The following is a 22,221-nucleotide window of genomic DNA, read 5'->3' as shown; positions in this document are numbered from 1 at the left end:
TATCCACGGGGTGAATGATGATGAGTGGGCGAAGCTCCTGAGGGGAAATCATCGGTAAAACCGCGCGCCGCAACCTCCACGGCCGCCGTGGAGGTTGCGGCGGACGCCGTGGTTTGACGCGCCGCTCAGTTTTCGTCCACCCCAACCTCCATGCAACGTGACCCGGCGAACGCCGCCGATGGAAGACAGGACAGGAAGTACAACGAAGTACGAGGCTGTGATTGGCTGCGGCCTCAAAATGCAGTTTCCCGCTTCCGGTCGCGTTCGCCGTCGCGCGTTCGACATCTCGCCGACGAACAGCCGTATTTTCGACGCCGGCGGCGGAGCGGCCGCCGCCGGGCGACGTTCGCCGCCTTTTCGCCTACATTTCGCTGCATGGAGGTCGGCCTTTATCCATCGGGCGACTCCGAGCGCGCGCCAACAGTGAACGGATTTTATTACAACGCTCCCCGCCATCTAGTAAACAATCCAAGAACTAAACTAGAGGTAGCCACGCCATCTAGTAAACAATCCAAGCGCATCTTTTCATCATATACAAGTACCGCCATCTAGTAAACAATCCAAGAACTATGATGATGATGATGATGATTAGTGGCTTTCCCTTTGAATCGGGGCGTCGGTTGTCAGCAATCGACTTGCCTGTTTTATTACGTTTACATGCCCTACTTCCAGGTTAACCTATAGATTTGCTTCCTCCCTCCCATTTCTCCCTCTTTTCTGTTTTAAACTCCTCGCCCCCACCCCCCTTTTTTCTCCCCTCGCTGTTCTAAATTCTCGTCCGCAGGATTACTCAACCTGCGTACCCATCCCTTCCCTGCTTTTCCTCCACCACCACTCCAGTCGCCTCTTCGCCACCTCTATGGCCTTGAAGTTGAGGTACCCCCTCGCCCCAAATCCCAAAGCCTCCGCCAGCGTCGTTTCCCCCTCACCCCACGGTGGCCGTATCTCTGTGCAGCTCCTGACAATATGTTCTATAGTTTCTCGATCACTGCCGCAGCATGCACACGTTTCATCCTGCTGCCTGTAGCTACCCGTGTATGCCCGGGTTCTCAGGCACCCTGCCCGTGCCTCGAAGAGCAACGCACTGCCTCTCGTATTGCCATAGAATCCCTCCTTCTTAATTTCCCGTTTCTCTGTCCTATAAGTCTCCAGGGTTTTTTTCGCTTCCATTCTCTCTGCCCACTTCGTCGTCTCTGCTGCCTTTACCTGCTTTTTAACTGTTGTGTAAACCCCGCTTTCCCCTACCGACTTTCCGTACCGCTTGGTCAGCTGTCTGGTCCTCCGTCTCCACCGCGTGTCCACGCTCCTCAAATACAGGTACTTAAACACCCTCGCGGCCCATTTTTCGTCCTCCATGTCACGAAGTCGCTCCTCAAACTTTATCTTGCTCTGCGCCTCCCTCGCCTCGAAAGACGACCAGCCCATATCCCCTTGTACCGCTTCATTTGTAGTTTTACTGTGGGCCCCTAGGGCCAATCTGCCTACCGCCCTCTGATTTACTTCCAGGCCCGCTTGGGTCTCTGACTTCATGCACAGAACCGAATTAGCGAAAGTTAATCCTGGTACCATGACCCCTTTCCAGACTCCCCTTACCACCTCGTATTTGCTGTATCCCCAGAGGGCTCTATGCTTCATTATAGCCGCATTCCGTCTTCCTTTCGTCTTAAGGTGAGCCTCATGCGCCTGCGTGTAATCTTCTCTGTTGTTCAGCCATACTCCTAAATATTTATACTCTTTCACCAATGGTATTTCTACTTGCTGCACTGATACTGTTTTGTGCTCCTCGCCGTCATTAAAGACCATGATCCCCGATTTTTCTCTGCTAAAGGATAGCCCTAGGTGCGTCGCTTCTTCACCGCATATATCCATCAAGCCCTGCATACTTATCCGGTTGTCCGCCATCAACAATATGTCGTCTGCATACATTAGTCCCGGAACCCGTTGTTCCACCACCTGCCCGTTTTTCATGTAGGATAAGTCGAACCCCATCGTGCTGACTTCTAGCTTCCTTTCTTCTAGAGGTAGCCACGCCATCTAGTAAACAATCCAAGAACTAAACTAGAGGTGGCTACATACATTCGTCCCACGCCCACGCCTTAAGGAGCTTCGCCCCTAATAAGGCAATCTTCAAAACTGGTGCGCGTAAACGTTATAAAACTTTATGCACATAACCACTTTGTCAACCGGAAGTACGTGACCAAAACTTTAAGCCAATCAGAAAAGGCTTCCGAGAAATTCCCATTTTCCCTGGGAATATGTGCAGTTGAGAATAGGGCCCCGGAACATCTCCTGTTTGTTGCTTTTGTCGGAGGGAGCAAAACATAAGCCATCGCAAGCACCAATTCCTACTTTGCTGCTTTCTCCAGCAGCATGTGTGCCAGTGAATTATTTTAGCGTGCTAGCATCTTCTTTGTAAAGCCTATTTTATATTTCCATTTGTCAAAATGCAATAAACCCGTTTAATCTAGCGGCTACTTGCTATTTTCAACGTCACTGCCAGTGAGGGCGCGCTCCTACAGCCACGAATAATCATCACGTTTTAATATAGAGAAAGATTGTTACGATATCTGAAAAAGTAAAGCGGTTCCACTCAATGTGAAAGCTGTGAGAAGTGCAGTGCAAGCAAACACGGAATTAAAGCAAGCGCAAAAAGAACAGAACTCCCGCTGGCGCAGTTGCAGACAGGGGGCGTGCAAACACTGCAAAGGCGGGAAATTTGAAATGCATTGCGTGTCACCAGTGAGCGGATAAGGGCGCTGCAGCCCATTACGGCGAATTACTGCTCTGCACTTACCACAGCTTTCACATTGAGTGGGAGAGGTTTAATTTCTTGCGCTTGCTTTAATTTTGTACGCTGGAGCTGTTTTGCGTCAGTTCGAACGCGTAACTTTTTTTTTGCGCGGCTGGAGCCTTCTTGCGGCATTTTGAACGCCCTTTTTTTTTCTTGCGCGGCTGAAGCCTTTCTTCGGCATTTCGAACGCGCAATTTTTTTCTTGCGTGGTTGGAACCTTTCTGCGTCATTTCGAACGTGCCATTTCGTTCTTGCGCGGCCGATTTTTTTCGCTTACTGTCGGAAAAACCAACCCAAAAGCGTTCATAACTGAACGAACGTGGGTGCTGCCGGTTATATGCAGAATTTTTCCTGAAATGTACTTGCAGTTTTCTTTGCGCTAAATAGCAGGGAGATGTATGACAACGCCAGCGGTTCCCGTGGTTTGAATGATTAAGTGTTTAAACAGCGTGGGTTTCGAAGCCTCACCGTGACCCCCTGACGCCAGTACAGAAGGGTCTTATCTTGGGTATTATCTCGCTGCGCCGCCTGATTCCGGGAGTCGCATCGACCGTTAGTGAGCTTCGGCGACAAGGCGAGCCCGTAAAGTGCTCTGGACTTAAAATAAACATCATATTACGTCATAGAAAGCCATGCAGCACGTAATGGCATTGTGTGCCACTGGTGTGTGCACGGTCTATACACCCCATGGCTTCCCAGTTACGAACATGCTGGCGTGAATACGGTCCCAGCATGCATTGCGCGCCTCACCTTGACGCAAAAGCAGCAGTAATACTTTACGAGGAAAGGGTTCCTGATGACAGACGCCACCACCTTGTCCACGGCTGCCTGTTTGTGTAACCTGAAGCGGTCCATGCTCACCAGCTTCACAGTCGTCACGAAGTTCGCCGGACGGAAGTTCGCCAGGTAGACAGCCCTGCATTCGTGCTAAACATGAAGCGAGCACAACGCTAACAGAGCTACACACACCATCAACTGGAAACCAAGAGCAGAAAGTGAAGCCAACAACCAAATTTACTCCAGAACTTACTCCAGAAGAACCAAAATTACTCCAAAATTACTCCTGAACGACCATAATTACGCCAGACTACGATAGCGTCGAAGGCGAGCTCGGCGAGCGCAGTGCAGTAAGTGGTGCGAACGACTCAGCACATGACCAGACGGCGTGTTGTGCGACATAACAACATTAGTGTGTGGGCAAATTGGGACGATCTGAGGGTACTTTTGGGTGGACAGCTAACACCTTGGCGGAAAGAAAAATAAGGAGGATTGAACGCGTGCAATACCACCTAAACCGTCGACAGGGCAGCCGCCGCTTCTGCGGTGCTGTTCACCCCCCTCCCTATAGTGTCAGCGTGAGGTTGCACCATTAATTCCACCTCCAGAACTTAGGTCTACTTACATGCTTTGGAGGCGAAAGCCTGGCGTTTCCTATTAATTACTGTCTTTACTGCCAAACCCTCTTTGCTTTGCTTTCTTCGCTTTGATTGCTTCACCTCTTGACGGGAGTAGACGGAGTTCTTCAAACGGGAAGCGACTGACGACGTGGGACCTCGAAACACGACGCTAGGCCAAACGCGCAATTCATTACGACGTGCTGCTCAGCGTTGATATACGCGCGATGCGCCATTCAGTACGCGCTTGATACTATTGACAGCAGACACCGAATTTTAACCGGGGAGCGCTTGTTGTGTGGCCTGGTGACAATCCGCTATCCCATACAAAAATATTGTATGGTCGGCTATAGAAAATCCTTTTTATGGTCGGCTTTAGCTATTTGGCCCAATATTCTTTAGACGTTTCTATGGGTGTCTTTAGCGAATCGTATCGCCATTCCTATGGGTGTCTTTAGCTTCTTCTATAGCCGGTTCTGCGGTTGTCTTTAGCTATTCGTATCGACATTTCTATGGGTGTCTTTAGCTTCTTTTATAGCCGGTTCTATGGCTTTCTTTAGGTCTTCTTTCGATATCGCTATGGCTATAGAAGAAGCTAAAGACACCCATAGAAATATCCATAGAAATGGCTAAAGACAGCCATAGAAATGTCTAAAGATAATTGGGCCAAATAGCTAAAGACAACCATAAGAAGGATTTTCAATAGCCGACCATACGATATTTTTGCATGGGCTGCAGCCAGAAGAGAATCGCCACTACTTGAAACATAGCGACAGCAGCAGCCTCTGGGAAATTATTAACATGCTGCCATGCCGGCATATAGCCTTGCGGATCTCTAGAACTTCTCCTGTGGCACTTAGGTTGTGTGGCTATCTGCATTCTGTAATATATGCTCCATGAACACTTCAGCGATATAGGGGGAGTGCAAGGTGCGCGACTGCAAACACGTCGCCAGTTTTCATTCACAAAAGGCCTAAACAAAGGCAAACAAGAAAATCAAAACCAAGGGGTTTATTCATCCCATTCGTTACATAAAGGGCTACTATCTACGCTACTTCGCCGCCACTAAACTGTTGTTCACATACGCCGATCCGAACACACCGCACACGCATTCCAACACTCTGGCTCACGCTTACGTCATTCGCTCGACAGCCACACTACGCGGCACATTTTCTACGAACGCCCACCGAGACACAATACCTGCAGGTGCTGGGTAGTCCACAGAAAATAGAACACTCAGAAATCGTTCATTTCACTCAGTACTCAATGCACGAAGTTGCAAGTATGGTGGCTAAAATGGAAATGCACTCTTAATTAAACAATGAAGACGGTCGCACATAATGCAATAATAAAAAACGTTTTCCAAGCCCGTTCAATTAGTTCCTTGTACGTTTTCTGAGTTCGCGAAAAAATATTTATATTTGTCTCATCACCGCGGCGAAATCTTCACTTTTGTGTACATTGCAATGCCCATGTGGTGCAGGGTAGCTTGGAAACGTATTCTTGAACACCAAAAAAAGTCCTGCATTTCTCGCAAAACACATCCTCTTCAGTTCGTAAGATCACTCACCCTGGTGTTCTGCGTACGATGAAATTCATGTCGCGGTATCGCAGGTATCCATTTTCGCATGACTTCGGGTTGATGTTGAATTAATCGCAACACTGTCACCGTAAACACCGAAATTTCCGACAGCGAAAAGCGGCACATTTGCTTGGCGTCACACCATCAACACGAACACATTTCAGTCGAGTCGTAAATTTCCAACATTTGGCAACACGTGCCATGCCCGCGCACATGAGCAAGGAGACGAGATGTGGCTGACTGAGTACATCCTGGTTTAAGCAGGTCCATCGCGCTAGCAAATAATGCGGAGATACGTGCCCATCTTTCGACCTTTTTCTAACTTGTTTTCTGGTAATGATTTTATTTGGCAAGTACAACATCGCTTAACGTTTTGTTTTCTTCATACGAAAAAACTATATCTGTTATCAGTACTCAGGGAAAATTTTCTGCCACTATTATTGCTGCGCGCACGAATACTAACACAGCACGGAACGCCTGACCCTCTTTTCCACGAAAACTTCCCTTCGCACGACCGGGCTACAGCGTCGACGCGCGGGGCACTCACGCCGCACCTCCCCGGCCGGTCGTGGTCCCCTCTGCCTTTTCAATGCTTCCCAGAACTTCCTTTCCCTGCCTCCTTCGGTCCAGCTTGGGTCGCTGTCCCCCTTTCTCAATGACTAATTTCGAAGTGAGCTCCGCGGGAGAAGGAATGCGGTTGTTCGCAGATGCCACCATATTTCTGAGTGCGCCCGCATGAACGGGGGCCGCGAAAGTTCTTTCCAATTTGCTTCGACGCTGAGAAGGCCGTTTTCAGAGAAGCCCACTTTTTCACTTGACCTCGGCAGCGAAGGGCCGCAGAGGAAGAATTCTCCGAACTTATACGTCTTTCGGTCTCCGTTCATTTACATGCTTTGCCGACGCACAGTATCCAAAGTTGCAACCTGAATTTGAGCGTTAACCTTTCATATAACTGGCCGATGAACCTCATCATGATTATTCAGTCTGTGTTGTAGATGTAGCTAGGTAAATCATGAGTGTATAAATTACGCGGCATAAGTCATATTGGAACCAGCCGAATAGAATATAATGGTGCGCTCGAATTATACCTTTATAGGCTAACACTTTTTTATTAGCGGCGGTAGACTTAGAGGCTTATGTCACTATGTAGTTAGCTAAGGAAGCTTTTATGGATGCAAGCCTCTAAATTCTGCGCCAAACGCTTTCCTAATTCCGGCTATGTTGCTTAATTGTCCCACGTCTAAAGGTTTACAGTTATAGTGCTGTAGCCAGCCGCAGAAACTTTTATGGCTTTCTCTCTTTAGCTTTAGGACGAATTCTTTTCAATAGCTGGCAAAAGACAGCTCAATGGTTTTGAGTCTGTAGAGTTAGAGCTAAAAAAACGGCCTATAGCCAGCCAAATGACCTTTTATGGCTTTCTCTCTTTAGCTGTCGGACGAATCCTTTTCAATAGCTGGCAAAAGACAGCTCAATGGTTTTGAATCTGTAGAGTTAGAGCTAAAAAACGGCCTATAGCCAGCCAAATGAGCTTTTATGGCTTTCTCTCTTTAGCTTTAGCACGAAATCTTTTCAATAGCTGGTAAAAGACAGCTGAATGGTTTCAAGTCTGTAGACTTAAAGCTAAACAATGGTCTATAGCCAGCCAAAAGAGCTTTGTCGCGGCTGGCCTATAGAACTAAAGCCATAGATTTTTCTTTAGCTGGCTACAGTAGCCTGAATAGCTGTGACGCTATAGACTAAACACACTAGGATGTTCTATAGTCGTCTAAAGAGAATTGTATGGTTTACATTCTTTAGTGCAGGATGCATAAAAACTTCAATAGCCGGCTATAGCCTAATTTATGCAGTTTTATGGGTGACCATAGGGACCCATAGGCGGCCATAGGTCACCATACATTTTTCTATAGACGCCCATAAGGCATTTTTGTATGGGATATGCGATAACAGGGGAAAGTTGACAGGAAGTGAGGATCACCTGCGGCCTGTCGGGGCATACACACATTCTCTAAAAACTTCATAGACAATTTATGCATGGCAACCAACCACATGTCGGCGCACGTCAACAAAAAGTCACTGCAACATCGCAGGAACGTTCGATATCACAGCCTGCAGAAAGGACGGCTGTTGCGAATTTTTCTAATATTAGCGTACGGCATTTCATGAATTTATGAATTTTTGATTTATTTAGGCATAAGGTGGCCGTTTAGCAATATTCGACCCACCTTGGACTGTTTGTGGTGGCATCCCTACGAGAACCCATTTAGCGCACACATGATTTTAAGAAGTGCCCACATATATTGCAAACTCAGCTGATCACACCCGAGCCATCTTAAAGTGACTATGAAGAAAAAATACGTTTGGCTTCCTAGAAATATTGCTTTCACCCGATAACAGTAATAAGAATTTTTTCGCAAAATTTAGCTAAATAATGGATAGAGTAACAAAAACAGATCAAGCAATGCAACTCCCCAGACACATTCTGGTGATCCCTCTGTGACATCTCAGAATATCTTTTGCGCGACTAGCGAATCAAGTTCCCTTTTATCGTATTACTTGAAGGCGGACATGAAGTCAACAAACTAATAATTGTGTTTCTTGTGCTTATTCGCCATACTAGGCCACTCCTGCACATATAACGTTGATTGATTGATTGATTGATTGATTGATTGATTGATTGATTGATTGATTTCAGTGATTAACGCATCGACGCAACGCAGGCGATGAGGCGCGCCGTAGTGGAGGGCTCCGGATTAATTTTGACCACCTGGAGATCGTTAACGCGCGCCGAAATCTCCTACAAACTGGCGTTTTTGCTTTTCACCTCCATCAAAAAAGCAGCCGCCGCCGCCGGGAATCCAATCCGCGATCTCGTGATGAGCAGCGCAACGCCTTAGCCAAGCAGCCACCGCGGCGGGTGCACATACAACGTCACTGTAGCGCTAAATTTTAGAGTTTTTCAATTCTTCTTAAATTCTGTTTGGTTTAAAAAACAACTTTCGTGGCTGGTATGGAGCTGAGGGAGTTACCGAAGGCAAGGTCTTTGAATCTGCACGAAGTTTTATTTTGTCTCCATGGTCTCGCTAAGTACGTGCGGTACTGGAACAATTCATAACAGACAACTACGCCTTGATAACTACGGAAAACGTCGTGGTTTCTTATTCAAGATTAACGTCCAGGAGACGGGGAAAAAAATCATCATGGCTATTAGTTTCGGCGCTGCTCGGAGTGCCAAAGAGAAAACATTCAGTTGCTGATAGGGACCTATTCTTGCGTACTCGCTGGCATTGGATAGGCACACACAACTACAGGCAATTATCGGAGAATGGCAATGCCCCTCCCTTGTCAGACATTTCTGGGGGGCTATTTGTCAGAGTTGCAGTTTCGCAATTGTCCATGTGGCCCATACCCAGCGCATGGGTTGGACCAATGGTGGATAGGATTTGATTGCTCCCTACACTATAAATAACTGACGACCTCCACACTTGCTGATGTCGTGTAGTTCATGAACAGGGAAATTATTTTTAAACATTGTGACTACGACTGCACTCCAGAATCTCCCGATTTAAAACACCTAAGGCAGTTATTTCCATCCCTTTGCGCATGTACAAGGGATACGCAAGAATTCACCTTGGTTCGGCATCTCGCATGCATTTACGCAGCAACGTACCCAAATCCGCCGGCTCCGAGCATTTTGATGTTCTGGAAGTCGCGCATCCGAGGAATGTAGGAGGCGAATGGAATCGGTTTGGGCAGATTCAACTGCAAAAAGGGCAAAAACGGTCTTTCGAGGACGGCTTGTCGGCAGCACAGTTTATTCTGCGATAAAACGCGAGCTGTACCACAATTTTGTGGCTTCCTGCGAAAAGGTTTCTTTTTTTTCGTGAGAGCTAAAGTGTTAATATGAGGCATACGCGTACAGGTTTTTAAATGCGCGCTTTTTTCTTTTATGTTCAGCAAATGTAGACAGCTAAGTTACGATGACTTCTTCTTACTTCAATAGGAAAAATAGCATGATGTTTATTTTCGGGGTGCACTTTTCTGCAAAAAACTTTGGTTCTTGTTTATACCAAGCAAGTCAGGAATCGAAACAAGTTGGCTCTACACTCTTGCAAACAGTACAAAATGCTTTATACGTGTTCTGGTCATATGTCAGGTCCTCCTACTTCTAATGTAGCCTATTTTGTCTCAACCGCCTCAATACGCTCACCCGTCTAATAAAACGGCTGCGAGTTAGCTTCGGAGGTCGCAAACAAATGGCAAATATATGGAACGATTGGGGCAAAGCCAAGAAACGTCACCCGCTTCCTTTATATTTTCAATTTTCCTCAGAAATCTTACAGGCACAGTGAAAATAAAAACACGAGCACAAAGTTTTCACTTGACAGATGTCCCAACTTATGCCCCCTTTTTTTTAGTCAAGCCATACAGAATGCCAGGTTATTTGACATGAGAAGCTGTTCATGTGTGTTGTTAGTGAATTACGTCAACGACAATTTCAGCGCCACACAGACCCGTCGAATGTTCTCCGTGTATATCCCAGCATTTCCTGCCCCTCTTAAGTTTGCAAACAAATTTTTGTTTCCATGCCATCGTTCTCTAGAGCAAGGCATGCTGCACAGGAGAAAGCAGTAGCCCAGTTTTTCCCCGCATAACGATACATTTATCGCCACTGGAACTAATGATGCAGCTCATATCTCTATGCAATTTATATCCAGATTTTTTTGTTCAGGACCATGCGTTTGGTTTCGCAAAGTTTTGGCATCACTTATTTGATTGAGTCAATCTAGCCTCCGCCAAGAAACAACTGTCTTTCTACTTTTCCTGAATTTACCGCTATGATGGATGCGTACGAGATAGTCAAACTAGTAACGGCGGCAGCTATACAATCTGTCCACAAGTTTTACCTGCTTGGAATAACGTAAAACCAGGCAAGGCGACAGGCAATAGTTGCGTTTCTAAGGTTGACCCGCGGACCACCTTTTCGAGACAAGTATGTTGGGCCTTGAGTTCTTTAAACGGAAAGATTCGTCGTTTAGGCACGTTGTGGTCAAGCAGCTCCGAAGGATGCTTCCAAGAGTTTATGTAGAATAAATTCTAAAAAAGGAAGCCACTGCAGTAGTTAGTGGTAACCTAACTCTTTATGCTGTGACTAATGTTTATGCTTAAAGGATTTAGTGTATATATTCGGGCCATTTTTATAGCAATATTCAGTTCAACCTTATCGTTCCGACTTATTTGCTTATTTTGGTTTGGCTTCATTCAAACCTACCCGCTCCAGCTTGTAGACAATGGCGTCGCCAATGGCCATCCAGTCGCTGACGTGAACTTCGGCCATTTTTTCGAGGGACCTGGCAACCTCGTCGACGATGATGATTAGCTTGCGGACGGTTCCGCCCAGCTCCTTCGCCGCCTCGGTGCTCTTCTTGATGCACTGCGAGAGCAAACAGTTCCATTTCCTTAGAGTGCAACGACTTCGCCGTAAAGTTTTTCTTTTTCGCGGTGTTCGCTTTATTGTTCTGGGTGACCAACGATATCCGTCATGTAAGCACCATAGACACCGATGCCGCGGATTTTATTCTTTGATGTGGAGGCTTTAAGTTAGGCTGACTGCATTCAGCCTTCTTTCACAACTGTTTCGGTTAAAGGGACACCGCTTTCACTTGTTCATTCGCATATGGAAGCACTGAAAAGCTATAGTTATCGGTACCATGGACCCCCACTGCGTGATTTTGTTTGCCGCAGCAGATACGCCTTCCGTATCTGCTTTGCTTTTGTGACTTTCTTTTAGAAGTGGCCATCGAATGCGTTCATTGCTGCATCTGAAGACAATCCGGACAATAGCCGCTATATCAATCTAATGACCTTATTCCAACGTTTGAAGAACGCGAAGACTGCGAAAGAGAAAAATACTTTGAGCAAGTTTTTAAGTTATCTGATTGGCATAGAGCCTGAATTTTTGGCTGAGGTACTTTGCGACCCCCAATCTAAGTACTGGGTGTGTTAGTTGACTACGATCGGAAAGCATATAAACTTTTGAAAAAAAAAATGGCCGCGTATCTGCTCCTTTCGTTGCAAATGTCGTCAAAAGACGATAGTCTTTGTACACATTTGCCAAAGAAATGCCCCCCTTTGCTTTCCCGCTCACCTGTCTTTGGTGTTCCTATACCTTCGACCTCATCCCAAGGTAAGCAACTAAAGGTTTGCGCAAGGCGATTTCAATTTACCGCGTTCCACTGCTACAGGCCGGGTTCCTCGATGCCAGCGCTGCAGTACGGCGGAGACGCGCGTGAATGGAGGCGGCCGACTACAAGGTTTATAGAACCGCGTGGCCGTGCTCCGCGTGCGTTCCAAGAAGAACGTGGAACCTAGCTAGTGGAACCTTTTGTTTCTGTTACCGCGTGATTTTTCATATGCCGCCAGGAGGCGGCGATTTTCTGCAGTAGATGTAGAATATCATTTGTTATCGAAAAACCAAGCATTCATGAATTCTTTATTAAAAGAACACTGTAAATACCCCTTGTGTACTAATTTCCTGTTCTTATATTTGCGTAATGTCTTGTTCTTGTTCAACAAAGTTGACAAGTGTGAACATATAAACCGGGCTTAGACGTTTACATTTGGCTGCGAGGATATAAGACTATTGCGCAATATCCATTTTACTTTGGCCGGGTGGCGGAATCGAGTTACAGACGACAGACGGACAGACAGGCAGACACACAGACAGACATAAAGACAGACCAAACTTTCTGGGTTTAACTAGCCAAGAAAGACTATCGTCTTTAAAAATTTAAGACAAGTGTTGCAGGGTCCCTTTAAAGCCTGTTGTTTCTCCCTTGCTGCAGCATCAGCAAGGCGTACCTAAGCTCGTTCCCGTTCGTGTTAGCGGCGTCACTGTTAGTAAGCTGCCTGGGCTTTTGCTATTTTCACGTTAACGCTGCTCCGCCCGTACAGCCGCAGCCCTTGCCCGCTGTTATCACTTCAGTTGGGCTACACGCAGTAGATCACTGCCCGCAAGCTCTGCTGTCCAAGTTACTTTTCGTCACTGCCGTCCCCGCAGTTATAACACCCCTACAACCTGCTTTTTCTTTCTCGCATGCGGGAGGAGTTTTCTGCGTATACAGGACCTTCAGACTTTACTAGCGCTTAGCCTCGTAAAGCTACGATTTGAAAATTTTCCGTGGTTGAACAAGGTCTAATGAAGTTTCTTGAGCGCCGGTTCGGTTTTAGCGTCGAGAGCGCGCAAACAACGCTCACATCATTGTACCGAAAGACAAAACGCAGACGCAGCTGGGCGCAGTATAAGCAGCGTCTTGGATGCGGCCAGCGCCTCCTTGTCCCATTTTTCTTGTTGCAGGCGTCCTTACTCCTCCTTCTTATGGCGTCTCCGCACGCACCCCTTCCCCGCCGTTGGAACCAAGGAGGTTAAAAAAATTGCTTGGAACACACGAGTGACTAGACGCTTTCACTCCGCCACCGCACGAGGCGCTGTTGAGGTCAGATTGACAAAGCGAACAGTTGTCTGAGTCTGAGTCCCCCCGAAAAAGGTTGTCGTGCTGACGTGAACGGCGACCAAGGCAACCACCTGCGTTGTAACCATCCTAGTATTTTGTCTAGAACCCCAGAAATACAGAGCCGAAAGCGTGGGTTCCCCTCCTTGCATGCCCAAATCCTGTGCAAATCCTTCCTTCTCCCCCCGAGCTCTACCGCGATTCCTGGCGGTCACCTATCACCAGCTCCAGACAAGTTTCTTCCCCACACCTGTCATCAGTCTGCGATATTGCCTGGAATCTACATAGACGCATGTCCAAATTGTTCTGCGTCTAGCGCATCGCTATCCCACAAATATGGGCCTGTGATAGCATCCAACTATGCAGGCAGCGATCCCATCCCATTCTGGTTACCATCACCAGCGGGGAGCACTGGGAAGCCGGCCTGCGTGACACAAACTCCCAAGTCCAAGAAGACCTGGCCCGCTTGGCCGACGGCAGCGCTCCCCTGCTGAAAAGGGGCCCTACTGCCGACGGACGACGGCGAAGACGCCGCCGGCTTATAATCGCCCCGGCTGTAGCCATATAAAGTTTGTCTGTACGTCCGTACGTCCGTCCGTCCGTCCGTCTGTCTGTCTGTCTGTCTGTCTGTCTGTCTGTCTGTCTGTCTGTCTGTCTGTCTGTCTGTCTGTCTGTCCGTCCGTCCGTGCGTCCATCTGTCTGTCTGTCCGTCTGTCCGTCTGTCCGTCTGTCTGTCTGTCCGTCGGTCCGTCCGTCCGTCTGTCTGTCTGTCTGTCTGTCTGTCTGTCTGTCTGTCCGTCGGTCCGTCCGTCCGTCTGTCTGTCTGTCTGTCTGTCTGTCTGTCTGTCTGTCTGTCCGTCCGTCCGTCCGTCCGTGCGTCCATCTGTCTGTCTGTCTGTCTGTCTGTCTGTCTGTCTGTCTGTCTGTCTGTCTGTCTGTCCGTCTGTCCGTCCGTCTGTCTGTCTGTCTGTCTGTCTGTCTGTCTGTCTGTCTGTCTGTCTGTCTGTCTGTCTGTCTGTCTGTCATCCACGGGGGTGTTCTGCCACGGCCGCTCCATCTGCTGACGGAGAGTGGCTCCTCAGAACAAACTAGGGGAAATTCGCTGGCGAAACCGCGGCCTGGGTGTTCAGTACCTCGATGCAACCTGGGCCGCCTACAGAAACCAGTGCGCTAACGGCTCTGGTCTTCGGCCCTCACCCCGCCCCTGCGTTTATGTCTGTGTGAATGTTGCTTTCATGTCTCCTTTTTTAAAGCGTTTGCCGTAATTTTGTTCAAAGGTGTGGAAAGGGGGGGGGGCGCATTTTCCAGGGGGGGGGGGGGGTACCACAGTAATTTTTTCTGATGAATGCCTCTCGGATCCCCGGCTCCAGCAAAACAATCAATTGCCATAGCGGCGAAAATAGGTCGTTTTGCCGCGGCTTCGCAGCAGCGAAGTCGCCGGTAAATTGCGGCCATGTAGACGGGGCTTTTTTATAGCTGTACACTTCGTTGCCAGTGGCACTTTTCTTTCCCTCATAAAAATTTATTCTCACTTTTTTCACCACAATTGTACAGCGCGCGTCAGGCTTGTGTAGGGCAAGCGACCGCGCGGCTTCGAAGCTTGCTGGCGGCATCTGCTGGTACCGTCTGTGTTGGAAATAGCTTGCCATTGCGCGTGCCCGTATCTCGGACTGTGTCAGGGTGGTCGTCGTTCCAAATGTGACACTCGCATTTGCAGACGCCACCACCCTCGTGGGGCATTTGTCTTCCGCCGTGGTAATGGTGAGCGTTGACCAGCTACATAGCCGCATAGCTATACACGCGATGCGCTATCTCCGCAGGTGGTTACGCTATCACACAAAAGGACCTGCGCTAATCTCCTGAATTCCACTTTTAGAAAACGAAAAGCATGCAACAAGAATGTACGCCAGAGCTTTCCCTCGAACGTTTTGTGCGATTATGTAACGGCTGTGCTCATAATGCATCGCCTCAAATTACGCGATTAGCTCCATGCCACGGCCTATGGTGCGGAACAGAAGCGCCCCCAGCGGGGGAGAGGCAGCTGGTCCAAGCTGTAAGACGCATAGAGGTTCTTAGTAAGTATACTAGAGAGGAAACTGCGCCTCGTAAGCCATGTCGTCGGGGGGGGTTCTGTGAAGACCCCCTTTTTTGGCTTGGGCTTGGCACGGAATTTGAATTCTTAGACGGTTTTGGGGATTTGCTTTCTTCACTATGCATTTACATGTTTACGAGCTACAAGGAAGCCGAAATCCTTCCTGTTCTGTGGTAGCCGTGTTCGGTGAAACTGCAGGCAGTGCGTGATCGCACCTGACGTTGCTCATGCCGCAGTTGAAGGACCGAACGGGTAAAAGGCTTAAGCGAAATTTGTAGCCGACGAAAATAAGAAACAAAACGTACTTCGACGAATACAAGATATGACTGATACGGGTACTTGTATGTGTGGAAGACGTCCAGGGAGGCGAGGGAGGAGGCCGTCGTCGATAAAAAGCAGATATATTTACACTATTTACATAGAACGGTACTGTGAGCAGCCATCTTGATGCCTCGCCTAGTCGTCTTCTTCCTCATCGCTATGGGTCTGTTGCGCTCACTGCTTGCGACGTCCTCGTCGTCATCGAAAGTTCTAACACTCTCCCGCCCCACAAGAGTTCCTGTAAGCGACATGCAGCAAAGTCTTGCAGCTACTGTCAACAAACGTTAATGTTGAGTAACCGAGTCCTGGGGCGAAGATATTTGGTCAGTATGTCGCTTGTATCTAGCCGGTCTGATTTTCGGCCTTCTCTTCCTTCGAGACTTCGCCTTTCTCCTGACTTTCGGTCTGGGTTTCTCCATGATGACACAGGCACGACGTTTTGCGTAGCTCAGAGTGCGCAGAGACTTCAACTGTAGTTGTTTCACTGGCGTATGACCTTTGTAGCCGATGGCCCAGTTGAAACCGGGAACGTTTATGCCTTTTTCAGTGTGCACCTTCCCAGTACCACATTCTCGCGGTTTCTCCGATTTCCGAACACATCTGTTAGCCTTCTTAATCATAGGTGTCCCCATGCCGACGGCAGCCTTTTTATCTAGCCTCTTTCCAGAAGTGGGTGAGCGGTCTTTCGCGTCGTCCCTCAAGCCGACGGGAAGGTGAACGATCGTCGAGGGGTCCGTGGTTTTACAAGGGCTGCGTTCAAGCAGTTTGCCTTTTGTGGCCGTGCCCTCGTGCGGATGAAGCTGGTGCACTTTTCTTGTCATGGCCGTAGGTCCGGCACTGTACGCGCTCCCGTCGCAGCCACACATGTACGAAGGGTCGGCCCGTTTGTCTTTTAGCAACAACTGTGTTTCGACTTCTGTAGTTATCTCTACCTCTGTCGGAGGTCCCCCTGCGTCTAGGTTGGCAAGTTCTCTCTGGTGATTGTCCTTCTTCATACTGTCTACAACGTACCCTGCGACCCCAGGGGAGCTCTGAAGCACTCCTGGTGCGTAAGCTTTGGCGGTAACCTCGTCGGAGTCCGGACCGTCATTCACGATATTCTGTTCCAGTGCGAATGCTGTCGACATGGATTGCGGCGATTCTTGCTGGATTACGTTCCGCTTCTGGGGCGGTGTTCCCAGTATCATGGCGTCTTTTGTTCCGATCGGGGGAGGCACATTCGTCTGGCGTATCCCAAGTGCCGTCTCAGCCGAGTGGTTATTCGTAGAGGCGTATGTCGTCGTTGGACCAGGGGATGTAGCCAAGCTTGAAGATGCTTGGGTTTGATGACCTATTACTGGAACCTCCATCGATTTCGTTGAAGTCGTGTGCTTCACGCAAGTTCCGTTCTCCTCCCCAGGCTCTTTTCTCCCGCTTGTATTACTCGACTCATATTTTCGTAGCGGTTGCCCTCTTTCTTCTTTTACGAGCTGTGGGTTCTGAGGGGCATGTCCTTTTCGTCCATGAAGTCTCTTTTCGAGGTAGCGAATAATTCTATACGCTTCTTTAACGGACTCTAAGGCATCGTCCTGTTGGCCGTCGATTCGTGTTCCGCATGCAAGGGCTTCCAGCTTCTCGCTGATTGCAGCAAGTCTGCCGGCACTGTGCTGGAGCCTGGCAATCGAAACAGCGGCCCCGACGTCTTTGGTTTCCTCTAATGTGGGCGTAACTGCAGCGATAATGTTCTCATTAAATTCAAGAAGACTTTTCTGGGCAAGTAGAAGCCGGTTCACCTGCTTCGACGCCTCCTCCTCCTTTCGGGGTGAGCAAGGCGGTCGAAGAATTGAATCCCGCTCCATGGCTCACCTCGTCGTGTCGCTTGACGTCCCGGGTTTCGGCACCATGTGGAAGACGTCCAGGGAGGCGAGGGAGGAGGCCGTCGTCGATAAAAAGCAGATATATTTACACTATTTACATAGAACGGTACTGTGAGCAGCCATCTTGATGCCTCGCCTAGTCGTCTTCTTCCTCATCGCTATGGGTCTGTTGCGCTCACTGCTTGCGACGTCCTCGTCGTCATCGAAAGTTCTAACAGTATGCGTTCTACTTGCCATCGTCCAGGACTGTTTGACGTCCCATTTTCTTTTTTGTTAAACTGGAGGTCGGTGCACCGGTTCATCACGAAGGCAACGTTTCCGTAGGCACGCTAAAAAAACTTTCCAAACTCTTCAAACAACTCATTATTTGAAATAATGGTAAATTTAATCACAGTCTCTAATGAGTCCCCCCCTCCCCAAATTTTAACATTGTTCGCAACTACAACCTTCGCCTGCGAAACAGCAGGCACGACCATTCCGGCAAAAAAAAAACGCTTTACTTCCTTTTTCCTTAGTTTTAAAACAGCCTGTTCTTATTTTCCACTTACATAATTGTACACTAGTCTTCGCGTTTTTGTGGCACTTAGTTTAAATTTGCGGTCACTAAAACGTTTCAATCCAAGCCAATGATGAAACCAAGGCGAGCGCGATATATAATGGCGGTCCATGACAACACAGACGTCCTTGATGTGAGCTGCATAGACGCTAGCGCCAGATTCCTCTCTAGTGTATATTGTAAGAAACTCCATGGTAAGACCACGGACTCCGCGATCGGCTGCCGGCGGCGCGCGGTACGACGGCCGGCCCCAGTTTGTTCAAGAACCAGGAACGCGCAATGGCATGCTATCTCCAACCCAGCCGCTATCACCAGATGTCCCCCGCATTCTCCGAAGCAGCGCGTTCGCTTGCCCTAGACAAGCCTGGCGCCCACGGTACTTTTTGGCGTATGTTTGTGTGACTTAATTTTGGTTCACTTTTCCGCAGTATGCGACCGTCGACAAGCTGCTCCTACGCAATATATTGGCATAAGAGACAGCGCAGCTAAGGTTTGTCCTAACCATCGCATGTGCGCAGAACTGGAATGAATATTAACAAGAAGACAAAGCGACATTTCAATTGAGCGCCCAACCATAAGTTGTTTGTTTCGGGCTTTTAACATTCTTAATACCTGCTTCATGCAATCGTTTGTTAGTTTTAGAGGAATGTAGTTTTACTTCGACGTTTTTGCTCCCATCTTTGTTAAGCATATATGTTTCTATTTGCTGTAAATTTATATTACACATCAAATGTTTTTTTTTCTTATCTAGAGAAAACAAAATTGCAAGCAGTCATAGCGCTTCGGTCATCGTTTTCGGAACACACGTATAGATTTTCGCATGAATAAATATTTACCTCCCTTGTTCTTGACAGTGTGCAGAGTTCGGGAATTCGTCTGCAAAGGTAACATACACTGATATCATTAATAGTTATGGGTTTGCTATACATATTTTAATCCCTTGAAAAATCGTATAGAGTAGGTCGAAGCGCCACCTCAATTCCAGCCCCAGCAAACTTTCTGGCTACGCCTCTGTGTTTGTACCTAAGTAATACAGCTTTCGCTCTAAACTCTTAGGAAACATGAAAAGCTTAGCATAACTGTGAACACTATTTTCCACATTATGCTGTGTTTTTTTTGTTTTAAACAATAAGCGTTAGTAGACTCATAGACAGATTTTTCATGGGTGCAAGGAACCCCCAAAGTCCATGCTCCTCAGATGTGCTTATCACGCGTTCGCGTTAACTACGATGGCTACAGCAATAAGGTAGTGCCCGCGAGTAGATGGAATCGGGCGCACCCAAAACAGGAGCGCGGAAAGGAAAACGCGTGCGATAGGCTTGCTGTCCGTGATATTAGAGAGTTTTAGCAGCCCGTCTGTTCCGTCGTGTACGTAGGCCCCGTGTTTGCCGGGACCCGTCTGGGCACTTGGGAATTCGTCGCGGCAGGGGGATTAGTTCCGCGGGCCGGCCTTCACCATGTCCGTGCATTCGCTATGGTGGGGTGAGCCTCCTGGTCCTTCCTCCTCGCCCCTCCACGCGCGCATTCGCGCCGGGTCCCGGTAATCACGGTAATAGAGAGTTTTAGCAGTCCGTCCGTTCCGTCGTGTACGTTGTTACCGGGTTAACCGGGACCCGTCTGCGCCTGCCCGCACGGAAGGGCGAGGAGGCGCGGTCATGGCGAAGGCAGGCCCGCGTGACTAATCCCCCTACCGCGACGAATGTCCAAGTTCCCAGACTGGTCCCGGTCAACGCGGTAACAACGTACACGACGGGATGGACGGACTGCTAAAACTCTCTAATAACGTACACGACGGGACAGACGAACTGCTAAAACACCCTATTATGAATAGGTGACTTCACTACGCGCCATGCATCCCCAGTGGGGTTCGTCCTCCCGTCTAGCCAGGCTTCGTGTACCGCGGAGTATGAAACCATTGCTGCTAGTCACTCTATCTCTCCCTCTCTCAGTTACCCTTCAGCGCTGAGAAAGCATGGATGGTGAGAGCAGAAGCCTTTTCTCAAATACTTCTTCTTAGACAAAGTAACTCTATTACGCCTTACATCGGCAGATTTCAGTACTAATGTCATTGGAAACTTTTTTTTTTGTTTCTGTATTTGTCTTCTACTTAACGGGGTTGGCGGGTGTCGCTATTCATGTGAACGCGGCATTCGTTGTTTTCGCTATACCGTTCCGCATGATCCGGTAGAGGTACGCTACCATGTTATGGAGTCCAACCAAGTTCTCGACCGTGTCCCGGATATCCTGGTAGGTGAGGATTTGCTTGTTGAGCTTCATCAGGCACTCTTGCGCGTGGAGCACGGCCTCTTCTTGGCAAAAGTGCGCCAGCGGTTCGCGCATCAGGGACACCTTGCTTTCGCGCTTGATGAAGAAGTCGAGTAGCACGGTGGCCGTTTTGGGAATCTGTTCGTCGAGAAGAAGAAAGTGCGGGGCTGCTGTTTGGGGTCCCAATCTGCTGCTTGGAAGCATGACTGCGGTGATTACACCTAACGCAATATACGGCAGTTGACAGTTGAGGCTATAGTTTCAACAGCAACAGCTGACATGTTTGTTAATAAGACCTCTCCCACACCCGCTTCTGCATATAATGGAAGTTGTATGCCTATAGCGTTCTCCTTTCCGTCGCGCATGAGACTTTGGGTCTAGCGCTGATATGTTTCGTCTAAATTTGGTTATTCTGTAAACTGCGAGGACTCCGCAACAAGGACTGAGCTACGCTGCTAGCCAAACCTACGTATGCTTTAAAAAAACAGTGACTTTAATTAGCCTCTCACCTTCCTCTTTCTTCCTGTTTGTATAGGAATGTCACGGCTCCGTCGCTTGCAGCCATTCTCTCTATTTTGGAAATTCTCCTCACAAAACTAGCCATCCAAAAAAAACATACTGAAAGTATGGCGCGGTTGAACATAGTTGTAAAACGTTGTCATAAAAATCGACAAAAGCCCGGTTTTCGCGCCGCCAGAGCACAGTGAACACGCAGAAAATTGCACTTCAAGGCAAAACAAGGACTACTGCTCGACGCTGCGGGGAGTGAACCCGCACTTAACTTGGACGCCGTCAGCGCCGCCTTGTATCATCTTCTGGAACGCTCGTGTACTTTTTAACACGAAAGTTTTGTATTCCGAGGCACAATAAGATTTCGATGACATCATATCCGTCACGGAAATGACGCCAGCACAACGAACACAGGAGAAACGCCAGAAAAAGTTTTATGGACGCAGAGGTGAAGCGAAGTGTGCATCATGATGCTTACAAGCGCCGAAAGTAGGTGTAAGCTGTGTCGTAGCGACACCGATGGGCGAATGCCGGAACGCCGACTAATTTGATGCGAAGAGAAACGCCAGCGGGCAGCGGAAGGCGTTCGGTTGTGCACGGTTCAAACTACAAATTCTACCTCTCGCGTTGCATAAGCTGAGCTCGCCGCAAGGCAGCCGTCTACCGTATACTCCACGGAGCAGAACCGAAGGTGGTCGCGCCTTTCCTGAAGCGGACCGCTAGCAGGACGTCACTGCATGGTTTCGCTGCACATTTCACTTCCGTTTTTTACCGATTGCTATGACAGAGGAATCAACCACACTTTTTTTTCTCACTATCCCATCCTCCGCACCCATTACCCTTAAGCAAACCACAAATCTGTCGCCGCAATCGCGTGCCGTCGTTGGCGCCGCCATAGCAACCACCGACGTTGAACGCCTACTTGGCTTGGCTAGCCATATGGCTTCTATTTGCACTTGACGCATAATCAACAAAGATGGTACATTTCTGTTCTTATTCGTCCAGCATACAGCTTACAAATATTCCTTCACAAATAAATCTTTTGGTAACTCGATTTGTATAATTCACCGCATCTAAATATTCTTTTAAAATAAAAAAGGTCCTTTTTTAAATCCACATGCAACTTTTCATCCTGTTTAGAAGACGCGCCAAGAAAAAGTGGAAGGTGCCTTCTTGGTACATGACGGAACGCTCGCTAAAGCGCGGTTACCCTTTCGCCCGATTTCTTTCTAAGATATATTTGTATGAAACTCTATGGAACGAACAAAAGATTCCGCGTAAGCGTACACGAGGCGTTAGCCGGAGCCTGGCTGAGCCGGAACGCCAGAGTGACGCCACAAGGCGTT

General features: G+C 48.3%; 1 pseudogene; it reads right to left on the bottom strand.

Annotated features, from left to right (window-relative positions):
• The window catches only part of LOC144148298 (microtubule-associated serine/threonine-protein kinase 3-like), a 226,731-nt pseudogene extending 215,656 nt beyond the window's left edge, over positions 1 to 11,075 (bottom strand).
• Between the last annotated feature and the right edge of the window lie 11,146 nt (positions 11,076 to 22,221).

This window comes from Haemaphysalis longicornis, unplaced genomic scaffold (genome assembly GCF_048455015.1).
Source record: "Haemaphysalis longicornis isolate Haplotype H1 unplaced genomic scaffold, Haemaphysalis longicornis Haplotype H1 scaffold_8, whole genome shotgun sequence".
In the NCBI taxonomy this organism is placed as follows: Eukaryota; Metazoa; Arthropoda; class Arachnida; order Ixodida; family Ixodidae; genus Haemaphysalis; species Haemaphysalis longicornis.
The sequence above is the reverse complement of the archived record's forward strand: the minus strand, read 5'-3'. Positions and strand labels throughout refer to the sequence as shown.